The 13,828-nt window shown below is 32.3% G+C and overlaps 1 long non-coding RNA gene across 4 annotated transcripts; it reads left to right on the top strand.

Moving 5' to 3' along the window:
• The first annotated feature begins 2,161 nt into the window (after positions 1–2,161).
• LOC130319701 (uncharacterized) lies at positions 2,162–13,776 on the top strand. 4 transcript variants are annotated; one of them, XR_008865802.1, is made up of 4 exons: positions 2,162–2,238; positions 4,756–4,828; positions 7,354–7,426; positions 9,944–13,776. It is a non-coding gene; the product is annotated as an uncharacterized LOC130319701 (long non-coding RNA). The 4 variants fall into 4 exon arrangements; XR_008865803.1 differs by having other exon boundaries at positions 2,168–4,828; positions 9,944–10,016; positions 12,537–12,611; XR_008865801.1 differs by having other exon boundaries at positions 2,168–4,828.
• The last annotated feature ends 52 nt before the right edge of the window (positions 13,777–13,828 follow it).

Raw genomic sequence — 13,828 nt, 5'->3', positions numbered from 1 at the left:
GCTTCAAATATATAATTATAGCCAAAGACTTTAGCCATAATAATTCATAGCCTTTTAACTTAATTCTGAAGGGCATAATACACTGCACTTTAATACTAATGCAGTATGTTATATGAGTGATCTAAAGATCGCTGTTAAAAGTCCCCTTTATAAAACACTTAAAGGCTAGGTTCACACTGAGGAATTTCCAGCCGGAATAATTATTGCCGGAGGTTCCACGGGTGCATTGCCCTCCCCATAGATGGCAATGTATTCTGTATGGATCCTAGCTAAAAAATAAGTTAAAAATAGACACTGTCATACTACTGCAGTCTATTAATATATGAGCTATCAAAAGATGGCTGCTTTATGTCCCTTAATGGGAATAGTTAAAAACTAAAAGAAGAAAAACAAGGCTAATAAAATATTTAAAAAAAACTATAGCTCCGCCTTAACAAATACATCCCTTTAAAAAAATTGTATCAAATATAAAATTAAATAAAAAAATAAATATATGAAAAATCCCCAAAAAACGTTATAACCCCATAAAAAATACCCTAACGATAACAACAACCATACACTGTCTGCCAGCATAATGCTGAGAGGCAGAATACACTGCACTACAATAGTGGTGCAGTGTTTCATAGAAACTATCAGATCAGGAATGACAGGTCATTCTCGTATGGGAAAAACAAAAATTGAAAGGCAGAAATGCTATGAAAAACATAAATAAATAAGTAGATAAATAAATAAAACTGATTTGGACTAGTTTAAAAAGTACAAAAAATTAGGAAACGGTCGATAAAATAATAAAAAATTATCGGAATAGTTAGAGAGTTAAAGGGGTACTTCACAGCTCAGCGTTTGGAACAAACTGTTCCGAACGCTGGAGCCGGCGTCAGGAGCTGTTGACATCATAGCTCCGCCCCTCATGACATCACGCCCTGCCCCCTCAATGCAAGTCTGTGGGAGGGGGTGTGACGGCTCTACCCATTTAAAAATAAAAATAAATGCTTGATAAAATTATTTAAAAAATAATTTGTTGTATCAAAAATAAAATTCAGAGAAAAGAAAAGAAAATATTTAAAAAATCCCAAAAATGTTATAAATAAACCCCCAAAAAATCTACAATAGCTTCAAACTTAGCATAAAAATCTTAAAAAATATAAAAAAAATACATAAAAATTCCCCAAAAAATTTGGAACCCCATAGAAAATACCCTAACGATAACCATAACCATACACTGTCTGTCAGCATAATGCTGATAGGCATAATACACTGCACTACAATAGTGGTGCAGTGTTTCAAAGAAAGGATCAGATCAGGAGTGAAAGGTCGTTCTCGTATGGGAAAAATAAAAATAGAAACCCAGAAATGTTATGAAAAAAAAAACAATAAATAAGAAGTAAATAAATAAATAAAACTGATTAGGACTAGTTTAAAAAGTATAAAAAATTTAGAAACGGTCGATAAAATAATTTTAAAAATAGCGGAATAGTTACAGAGTTGAAGGGGTACTCCACAGCTCAGAGTTTGGAACAAACTGTTCCGAAAACTGGAGACGGCGTCAGGAGCTCTTGACGTCATGGCCCCGCCTCCTCATGACGTTACACCCTGCCCCCTCAAATGAAGTCTATGGGAGGGGGTGTATCCATTTAAAAATAAAAAATTAATGGTTGATAAAATTCTTTTTTTTTTAAAAACATCAACCCGCCCCACAAAAACATCCCTTAAAAAATGAGTTTTTTGAAAAAAAAAACTACAATTCAGAATAAAGAAAAGGACATTTAAAAAAAGCACAAAAATTTTATAAATAAACCCCAAAAAAATCTACAATAGATACACACATAGCATTAATGTGAGAGGCATAAATTATTTTATAAAATAATACAACCCTTCCCCCCTTTCAAAATTAAAAGGCATACATTCCCGTTGTATGATTAACTGTTGAATATAATATAACATTTTTCGATAAAATATTTATTAAAATAAAAAATATCAAAAATATACAGTATATTTTAATTTAAAAAAAAACTAGATCCCAATGTGTTCCAACTTTTTTTGTTCCTTTTTGTTATGCGGTTTCATAATGCCTGAGATAAGTAGTTCTGGCCCGAAAATGTTATATATATTAGCGTCTGTAGCATGTATTAGGAACATGTTATCATACCTGTGTCTTTTTACAGGTGACTGATGCCCGGTGAGAAGGTGAACGTGACATATGCCCTCGTCAGCTGCAAGAAAGGAACTTGGAGACAGGTAATTAATATTTATATTAATTACTGATAACGATCAGGCTAGATATCAAATCTAGACCTGCAGAGATGTCATAGTCTCTCCCTTATACATGAAGATATATGTGTTGTTAATAAGTATATCGTCTATAGACAGCTTCTTATATAACACAGCCATATCTCAGGTACAGAGATTAGGAACATGTATGATCCTTATTCTCTATTTTTTTATTTGTAGGAATCCCCTTTATCAATGTTTAATAGAATAGACTGAACTGTCTGCAGTGTTTACAATTTCACTTTAGACTGTTGGGTGACTGACCGCAAATTTAAGACTTAACTGTACTAAGTAAAGAAAAATCAATATTTTTTTTTGCTTCAAATATATAATTATAGCCAAAAACATTAGCCATAATAAGTCATAGCCTTTTAACCTAATTCTGAAGGGCATAATACACTGCACTTTAATACTAATGCAGTATGTTATATGAGTGATCTAAAGATCGCTATTAAAAGTCCCCTTTATAAAACACTTAAAGGCTAGGTTCACACTAAGGAATTTCCAGCCGAAATAATTATTGCCGGAGGTTCCACGAATGCATTGCCCTCCCCATAGATGGCAATGTATTCTGTATGGATCCTAGCTAAAAAATAAGTTAAAAATAGATACTGTCATACTACTGCAGTCTATTAATATATGAGCTATCGAAAGATGGCTGCTTTATGTACCTTAATGGGAATAGTTAAAAACTAAAAGAAGAAAATTAAAGCTAATAAAATATACGAAAAACTATAGCTCCGCCTTAACAAAAATATCCCTTTAAAAAAATTGTCTCAAATAAAAAATGAAATTAAAAAATAAATATATGAAAAATCCCCAAAAAACTTTATAACCCCATAAAAAATACCCTAACGATAACAACAACCATACACTGTCTGCCAGCATAATGCTGAGAGGCAGAATACACTGCACTACAATAGTGGTGCAGTGTTTCATAGAAACTATCAGATCAGGAATGACAGGTCATTCTCGTATGGGAAAAACAAAAATAGAAAGGCAGAAATGCTATGAAAAACATAAATAAATAAGAAGTAGATAAATAAATAAAACTGATTTGGACTAGTTTAAAAAGTACAAAAAATTAGGAAACGGTCGATAAAATAATAAAAAATTATCGGAATAGTTAGAGAGTTAAAGGGGTACTTCACAGCTCAGCGTTTGGAACAAACTGTTCCGAACGCTGGAGCCGACGTCAGGAGCTGTTGACATCATAGCTCCGCCCCTCATGACATCACGTCCTGCCCCCTCAATGCAAGTCTGTGGGAGGGGGTGTGACGGCTCTACCCATTTAAAAATAAAAATAAATGCTTGATAAAATTATTTTAAAAATAATTTGTTGTATCAAAAATAAAATTCAGAAAAAGAAAAGAAAATATTTAAAAAAATCCCAAAAATGTTATAAATAAACCCCCAAAAAATCTACAATAGCTACAAACTTAGCATAAAAATATTAAAAAATATTAAAAAATACATAAAAATGCCCCAAAAAATTTGGAACCCCATAGAAAATACCCTAACGATAACCATAACCATACACTGTCTGTCAGCATAATGCTGATAGGCATAATACACTGCACTACAATAGTGGTGCAGTGTTTCAAAGAAAGGATCAGATCAGGAGTGAAAGGTCGTTCTCGTATGGGAAAAATAAAAATAGAAACCCAGAAATGTTATGAAAAAAATAACAATAAATAAGAAGTAAATAAATAAATAAAACTGATTAGGACTAGTTTAAAAAGTATAAAAAATTTAGAAACGGTCGATAAAATAAGTTAAAAAAATAGCGGAATAGTTACAGAGTTGAAGGGGTACTCCACAGCTCAGAGTTTGGAACAAACTGTTCCGAAAACTGGAGACGGCGTCAGGAGCTCTTGATGTCATGGCCCCGCCTTCTCATGACGTTACACCTAACCCCCTCAAATCAAGTCTATGGGAGGGGGTGTATCCCTTTAAAAAAAAAAAATTAATGGTTGATAAAATTCTTTTAAAAAAAAAACATCAACCCGCCCCACAAAAACATCCCTTAAAAAATAAGCTTTTGGAAAAAAAAAACTACAATTCAGAATAAAGAAAAGAACATTTAAAAAAAAAGCACCAAAATTTTTATAAATAAACCCCAAAAAAAATCTACAATAGATACACACATAACATTAATGTGAGAGGCATAAATTATTTTATAAAATAATACAACCCCTCCCCCCTTTCAAAATTAAAAGGCATACATTCCCGTTGTATGATTAACTGTTGAATATAATATAAAAATTTTAGATAAAATATTTATTAAAACAAAATATCAAAAATATACATTATATTTTAATTAAAAAAACACCTAGATCCCAATGTGTTCCAACTTTTTTTGTTCCTTTTTGTTATGCGGTTTCATAATGCCTGAGATAAGTAGTTCTGGCCCGAGAATGTTATATATATTAGCGTCTGTAGCATGTATCAGGAACATGTTATCATACCTGTGTCTTTTTACAGGTGACTGATGCCCGGTGAGAAGGTGAACGTGACATATGCCCTCGTCAGCTGCAAGAAAGGAACTTGGAGACAGGTAATTAATATTTATATTAATTACTGATAACGATCAGGCTAGATATCAAATCTAGACCTGCAGAGATGTCATAGTCTCTCCCTTATACATGAAGATATATGTGTTTTTAATAAGTATATCGTCTATAGACAGCTTCTTATATAACACAGCCATATCTCAGGTACAGAGATTAGGAACATGTATGATCCTTATTTTCAATTTTTTTATTTGTAGGAATCCCCTTTATCAATGTTTAATAGAATAGACTGAACTGTCTACAGTGTTTACAATTTCACTTTAGACTGTTGGGTGACTGACCGCAAATTTAAGACTTAACTGTACTAAGTAAAGAAAAATCAATATTTTTTTTTTGCTTCAAATATATAATTATAGCCAAAGACATTAGCCATAATAAGTCATAGCCTTTTAACCTAATTCTGAAGGGCATAATACACTGCACTTTAATACTAATGCAGTATGTTATATGAGTGATCTAAAGATCGCTATTAAAAGTCCCCTTTATAAAACACTTAAAGGCTAGGTTCACACTAAGGAATTTCCAGCCGGAATAATTATTGCCGGAGGTTCCACGGGTGCATTGCCCTCCCCATAGATGGCAATGTATTCTGTATGGATCCTAGCTAAAAAATAAGTTAAAAATAGATACTGTCATACTACTGCAGTCTATTAATATATGAGCTATCGAAAGATGGCTGCTTTATGTACCTTAATGGGAATAGTTCAAAACTAAAAGAAGAAAAACAAGGCTAATAAAATATAAAAAAAAAAAAAAACTTTAGCTCCGCCTTAAGAAAAACATCCCTTTAAAAAAATTGTATCAAATATAAAATGAAATTAAAAAATAAATATATGAAAAATCCCCAAAAAACTTTATAACCCCATAAAAAATACCCTAACGATAACAACAACCATACACTGTCTGTCAGCATAATGCTGAGAGGCAGAATACACTGCACTACAATAGTGGTGCAGTGTTTCATAGAAACTATCAGATCAGGAATGACAGGTCATTCTATTATGGGAAAAACAAAAATAGAAAGGCAGAAATGCTATGAAAAACATAAATAAATAAGAAGTAGATAAATAAATAAAACTGATTTGGACTAGTTTAAAAAGTACAAAAAATTAGGAAACGGTCGATAAAATAATAAAAAATTATCGGAATAGTTAGAGAGTTAAAGGGGTACTTCACAGCTCAGCGTTTGGAACAAACTGTTCCGAACGCTGGAGCCGGCGTCAGGAGCTGTTGACATCATAGCTCCGCCCCTCATGACATCACGCCCTGCCCCCTCAATGCAAGTCTGTGGGAGGGGGTGTGACGGCTCTACCCATTTAAAAATAAAAATAAATGCTTGATAAAATTATTTAAAAAATAATTTGTTGTATCAAAAATAAAATTCAGAAAAAAGAAAAGAAAATATTTAAAAACTCCCAAAAATGTTATAAATAAACCCCCAAAAAATCTACAATAGCTACAAACTTACCATAAAAATATTAAAAAATATAAAAAAAATACATAAAAATGGCCAAAAAAATTTGGAACCCCATAGAAAATACCCTAATGATAACCATAACCATACACTGTCTGTCAGCATAATGCTGATAGGCATAATACACTGCACTACAATAGTGGTGCAGTGTTTCAAAGAAAGGATCAGATCAGGAGTGAAAGGTCGTTCTCGTATGGGAAAAATAAAAATAGAAACCCAGAAATGTTATGAAAAAAATAACAATAAATAAGAAGTAAATAAATAAATAAAACTGATTAGGACTAGTTTAAAAAGTATAAAAAATTTAGAAACGGTCGATAAAATAATTTAAAAAATAGCGGAATAGTTACAGAGTTGAAGGGGTACTCCACAGCTCAGAGTTTGGAACAAACTGTTCCGAAAACTGGAGATGGCGTCAGGAGCTCTTGACGTCATGGCCCCGCCTCCTCATGACGTTACACCCTGCCCCCTCAAATGAAGTCTATGGGAGGGGGTGTATCCCTTTAAAAATAAAAAATTAATGGTTGATAAAATTCTTTTTTAAAAAAAACATCAACCCGCCCCACAAAAACATCCCTTAAAAAATAAGTTGTTGGAAAAAAAAAACTACAATTCAGAATAAAGAAAAGAACATTTAAAAAAAAGCACCAAAATTTTATAAATAACCCCCAAAAAAATCTACAATAGATACACACACAGCATTAATGTGAGAGGCATAAATTATTTTATAAAATAATACAACCCTTCCCCCCTTTCAAAATTAAAAGGCATACATTCCCGTTGTATGATTAACTGTTGAATATAATATAACATTTTTCGATAAAATATTTATTAAAATAAAAAATATCAAAAATATACAGTATATTTTAATTTAAAAAAAAACCTAGATCCCAATGTGTTCCAACTTTTTTTGTTCCTTTTTGTTATGCGGTTTCATAATGCCTGAGATAAGTAGTTCTGGCCCGAGAATGTTATATATATTAGCGTCTGTAGCATGTATCAGGAACATGTTATCATACCTGTGTCTTTTTACAGGTGACTGATGCCCGGTGAGAAGGTGAACGTGACATATGCCCTCGTCAGCTGCAAGAAAGGAACTTGGAGACAGGTAATTAATATTTATATTAATTACTGATAACGATCAGGCTAGATATCAAATCTAGACCTGCAGAGATGTCATAGTCTCTCCCTTATACATGAAGATATATGTGTTGTTAATAAGTATATCGTCTATAGACAGCTTCTTATATAACACAGCCATATCTCAGGAACAGAGATTAGGAACATGTATGATCCTTATTCTCTAATTTTTTATTTGTAGGAATCCCCTTTTTCAATATTTAATAGAATAGACTGAACTGTCTGCAGTGTTTACAATTTCACTTTAGACTGTTGGGTGACTGACCGCAAATTTAAGACTTAACTGTACTAAGTAAAGAAAAATCAATATTTTTTTTTGCTTCAAATATATTATTAAAGCCAAAGACATTAGCCATAATAAGTCATAGCCTTTTAACCTAATTATGAAGGGCATGATACACTGCACTTTAATACTAATGCAGTATGTTATATGAGTGATCTAAAGATCGCTATTAAAAGTCCCCTTTATAAAACACTTAAAGGCTAGGTTCACACTAAGGAATTTCCAGCCGGAATAATTATTGCCGGAGGTTTCACGGGTGCATTGCCCTCCCCATAGATGGCAATGTATTCTGTATGGATCCTAGCTAATAAATAAGTTAAAAATAGATACTGTCATACTACTGCAGTCTATTAATATATGAGCTATCAAAAGATGGCTGCTTTATGTACCTTAATGGGAATAGTTAAAAACTAAAAGAAGAAAATTAAAGCTAATAAAATATACGAAAAACTATAGCTCCGCCTTAACAAAAACATCCCTTTAAAAAAATTGTCTCAAATATAAAATGAAATTAAAAAATAAATATATGAAAAATCCCCAAAAAACTTTATAACCCCATAAAAAATACCCTAACGATAACAACAACCATACACTGTCTGTCAGCATAATGCTGAGAGGCAGAATACACTGCACTACAATAGTGGTGCAGTGTTTCATAGAAACTATCAGATCAGGAATGACAGGTCATTCTCGTATGGGAAAAACAAAAATAGAAAGGCAGAAATGCTATGAAAAACATAAATAAATAAGAAGTAGATAAATAAATAAAACTGATTTGGACTAGTTTAAAAAGTACAAAAAATTAGGAAACGGTCGATAAAATAATAAAAAATTATCGGAATAGTTAGAGAGTTAAAGGGGTACTTCACAGCTCAGCGTTTGGAACAAACTGTTCCGAACGCTGGAGCCGGTGTCAATAGCTGTTGACATCATAGCTCCGCCCCTCATGACATCACGCCCTGCCCCCTCAATGCAAGTCTGTGGGAGGGGGTGTGACGGCTCTACCCATTTAAAAATAAAAATAAATGCTTGATAAAATTATTTAAAAAATAATTTGTTGTATCAAAAATAAAATTCAGAAAAAAGAAAAGAAAATATTTAAAAAATCCCAAAAATGTTATAAATAAACCCCCAAAAAATCTACAATAGCTACAAACTTAGCATAAAAATATTAAAAAATATAAAAAAAATACATAAAAATGGCCCAAAAAATTTGGAACCCCATAGAAAATACCCTAATGATAACCATAACCATACACTGTCTGTCAGCATAATGCTGATAGGCATAATACACTGCACTACAATAGTGGTGCAGTGTTTCAAAGAAAGGATCAGATCAGGAGTGAAAGGTCGTTCTCGTATGGGAAAAATAAAAATAGAAACCCAGAAATGTTATGAAAAAAATAACAATAAATAAGAAGTAAATAAATAAATAAAACTGATTAGGACTAGTTTAAAAAGTATAAAAAATTTAGAAACGGTCGATAAAATAATTTAAAAAATAGCGGAATAGTTACAGAGTTGAAGGGGTACTCCACAGCTCAGAGTTTGGAACAAACTGTTCCGAAAACTGGAGACGGCGTCAGGAGCTCTTGACGTCATGGCCCCGCCTCCTCATGACGTTACACCCTGCCCCCTCAAATGAAGTCTATGGGAGGGGGTGTATCCCTTTAAAAATAAAAAATTAATGGTTGATAAAATTCTTTTTTAAAAAAAACATCAACCCGCCCCACAAAAACATCCCTTAAAAAATAAGTTGTTGGGGAAAAAAAACTACAATTCAGAATAAAGAAAAGAACATTTAAAAAAAAGCACCAAAATTTTATAAATAACCCCCCAAAAAAATCTACAATAGATACACACATAGCATTAATGTGAGAGGCATAAATTATTTTATAAAATAATACAACCATTCCCCCCTTTCAAAATTAAAAGGCATACATTCCCGTTGTATGATTAACTGTTGAATATAATATAACATTTTTCGATAAAATATTTATTAAAATAAAAAATATCAAAAATATACAGTATATTTTAATTTAAAAAAAACCTAGATCCCAATGTGTTCCAACTTTTTTTGTTCCTTTTTGTTATGCGGTTTCATAATGCCTGAGATAAGTAGTTCTGGCCCGAGAATGTTATATATATTAGCGTCTGTAGCATGTATCAGGAACATGTTATCATACCTGTGTCTTTTTACAGGTGACTGATGCCCGGTGAGAAGGTGTACGTGACATATGCCCTCGTCAGCTGCAAGAAAGGAACTTGGAGACAGGTAATTAATATTTATATTAATTACTGATAACGATCAGGCTAGATATCAAATCTAGACCTGCAGAGATGTCATAGTCTCTCCCTTATACATGAAGATATATGTGTTGTTAATAAGTATATCGTCTATAGACAGCTTCTTATATAACACAGCCATATCTCAGGTACAGAGATTAGGAACATGTATGATCCTTATTCTCAATTTTTCTATTTGTAGGAATCCCCTTTATCAATGTTTAATAGAATAGACTGAACTGTCTGCAGTGTTTACAATTTCACTTTAGACTGTTGGGTGACTGACCGCAAATTTAAGACTTAACTGTACTAAGTAAAGAAAAATCAATATTTTTTTTGCTTCAAATATATAATTATAGCCAAAGACATTAGCCATAATAAGTCATAGCCTTTTAACCTAATTCTGAAGGGCATAATACACTGCACTTTAATACTAATGCAGTATGTTATATGAGTGATCTAAAGATCGCTATTAAAAGTCCCCTTTATAAAACACTTAAAGGCTAGGTTCACACTAAGGAATTTCCAGCCGGAATAATTAATGCCGGAGGTTCCACGGGTGCATTGCCCTCCCCATAGATGGCAATGTATTCTGTATGGATCCTAGCTAAAAAATAAGTTAAAAATAGATACTGTCATACTACTGCAGTCTATTAATATATGAGCTATCGAAAGATGGCTGCTTTATGTACCTTAATGGGAATAGTTCAAAACTAAAAGAAGAAAAACAAGGCTAATAAAATATAAAAAAAAAAAACTTTAGCTCCGCCTTAAGAAAAACATCCCTTAAAAAAATTGTATCAAATATAAAATGAAATTAAAAAATAAATATATGAAAAATCCCCAAAAAACTTTATAACCCCATAAAAAATACCCTAACGATAACAACAACCATACACTGTCTGTCAGCATAATGCTGAGAGGCAGAATACACTGCACTACAATAGTGGTGCAGTGTTTCATAGAAACTATCAGATCAGGAATGACAGGTCATTCTATTATGGGAAAAACAAAAATAGAAAGGCAGAAATGCTATGAAAAACATAAATAAATAAGAAGTAGATAAATAAATAAAACTGATTTGGACTAGTTTAAAAAGTACAAAAAATTAGGAAACGGTCGATAAAATAATAAAAAAATTATCGGAATAGTTAGAGAGTTAAAGGGGTACTTCACAGCTCAGCGTTTGGAACAAACTGTTCCGAACGCTGGAGCCGGCGTCAGGAGCTGTTGACATCATAGCTCCGCCCCTCATGACATCACGCCCTGCCCCCTCAATGCAAGTCTGTGGGAGGGGGTGTGACGGCTCTACCCATTTAAAAATAAAAATAAATGCTTGATAAAATTATTTAAAAAATAATTTGTTGTATCAAAAATAAAATTCAGAAAAAAGAAAAGTAAATATTTAAAAAATCCCAAAAATGTTATAAATAAACCCCCAAAAAATCTACAATAGCTACAAACTTACCATAAAAATATTAAAAAATATAAAAAAAATACATAAAAATGGCCAAAAAAATTTGGAACCCCATAGAAAATACCCTAATGATAACCATAACCATACACTGTCTGTCAGCATAATGCTGATAGGCATAATACACTGCACTACAATAGTGGTGCAGTGTTTCAAAGAAAGGATCAGATCAGGAGTGAAAGGTCGTTCTCGTATGGGAAAAATAAAAATAGAAACCCAGAAATGTTATGAAAAAAATAACAATAAATAAGAAGTAAATAAATAAATAAAACTGATTAGGACTAGTTTAAAAAGTATAAAAAATTTAGAAACGGTCGATAAAATAATTTAAAAAATAGCGGAATAGTTACAGAGTTGAAGGGGTACTCCACAGCTCAGAGTTTGGAACAAACTGTTCCGAAAACTGGAGACGGCGTCAGGAGCTCTTGACGTCATGGCCCCGCCTCCTCATGACATTACACCCTGCCCCCTCAAATGAAGTCTATGGGAGGGGGTGTATCCCTTTAAAAATAAAAAATTAATGGTTGATAAAATTCTTTTTTTTAAAAAACATCAACCCGCCCCACAAAAACATCCCTTAAAAAATAAGTTGTTGGAAAAAAAAAACTACAATTCAGAATAAAGAAAAGAACATTTAAAAAAAAGCACCAAAATTTTATAAATAACCCCCAAAAAAATCTACAATAGATACACACACAGCATTAATGTGAGAGGCATAAATTATTTTATAAAATAATACAACCCTTCCCCCCTTTCAAAATTAAAAGGCATACATTCCCGTTGTATGATTAACTGTTGAATATAATATAACATTTTTCGATAAAATATTTATTAAAATAAAAAATATCAAAAATATACAGTATATTTTAATTTAAAAAAAAACCTAGATCCCAATGTGTTCCAACTTTTTTTGTTCCTTTTTGTTATGCGGTTTCATAATGCCTGAGATAAGTAGTTCTGGCCCGAGAATGTTATATATATTAGCGTCTGTAGCATGTATCAGGAACATGTTATCATACCTGTGTCTTTTTACAGGTGACTGATGCCCGGTGAGAAGGTGAACGTGACATATGCCCTCGTCAGCTGCAAGAAAGGAACTTGGAGACAGGTAATTAATATTTATATTAATTACTGATAACGATCAGGCTAGATATCAAATCTAGACCTGCAGAGATGTCATAGTCTCTCCCTTATACATGAAGATATATGTGTTGTTAATAAGTATATCGTCTATAGACAGCTTCTTATATAACACAGCCATATCTCAGGAACAGAGATTAGGAACATGTATGATCCTTATTCTCTAATTTTTTATTTGTAGGAATCCCCTTTTTCAATATTTAATAGAATAGACTGAACTGTCTGCAGTGTTTACAATTTCACTTTAGACTGTTGGGTGACTGACCGCAAATTTAAGACTTAACTGTACTAAGTAAAGAAAAATCAATATTTTTTTTTGCTTCAAATATATTATTATAGCCAAAGACATTAGCCATAATAAGTCATAGCCTTTTAACCTAATTATGAAGGGCATGATACACTGCACTTTAATACTAATGCAGTATGTTATATGAGTGATCTAAAGATCGCTATTAAAAGTCCCCTTTATAAAACACTTAAAGGCTAGGTTCACACTAAGGAATTTCCAGCCGGAATAATTATTGCCGGAGGTTCCACGGGTGCATTGCCCTCCCCATAGATGGCAATGTATTCTGTATGGATCCTAGCTAAAAAATAAGTTAAAAATAGATACTGTCATACTACTGCAGTCTATTAATATATGAGCTATCGAAAGATGGCTGCTTTATGTACCTTAATGGGAATAGTTCAAAACTAAAAGAAGAAAAACAAGGCTAATAAAATATAAAAAAAACTATAGCTCCGCCTTAACAAAAACATCCCTTTAAAAAAATTGTATCAAATATAAAATGAAATTAAAAAATAAATATATGAAAAATCCCCAAAAAACTTTATAACCCCATAAAAAATACTCTAACGATAACAACAACCATACACTATCTGTCAGCATAATGCTGAGAGGCAGAATACACTGCACTACAATAGTGGTGCAGTGTTTCATAGAAACTATCAGATCAGGAATGACAGGTCATTCTCGTATGGGAAAAACAAAAATAGAAAGGCAGAAATGCTATGAAAAACATAAATAAATAAGAAGTAGATAAATAAATAAAACTGATTTGGACTAGTTTAAAAAGTACAAAAAATTAGGAAACGGTCGATAAAATAATAAAAAATTATCGGAATAGTTAGAGAGTTAAAGGGGTATTTCACAGCTCAGCGTTTGGAACAAACTGTTCCGAACGCTG

The sequence above is a fragment of the Hyla sarda genome, unplaced genomic scaffold (assembly GCF_029499605.1).
Source record: "Hyla sarda isolate aHylSar1 unplaced genomic scaffold, aHylSar1.hap1 scaffold_2154, whole genome shotgun sequence".
Classification (NCBI taxonomy): domain Eukaryota; kingdom Metazoa; phylum Chordata; class Amphibia; order Anura; family Hylidae; genus Hyla; species Hyla sarda.
Note: the sequence above shows the minus strand (reverse complement) of the source record. Positions and strands in the feature narration are given on the sequence as shown.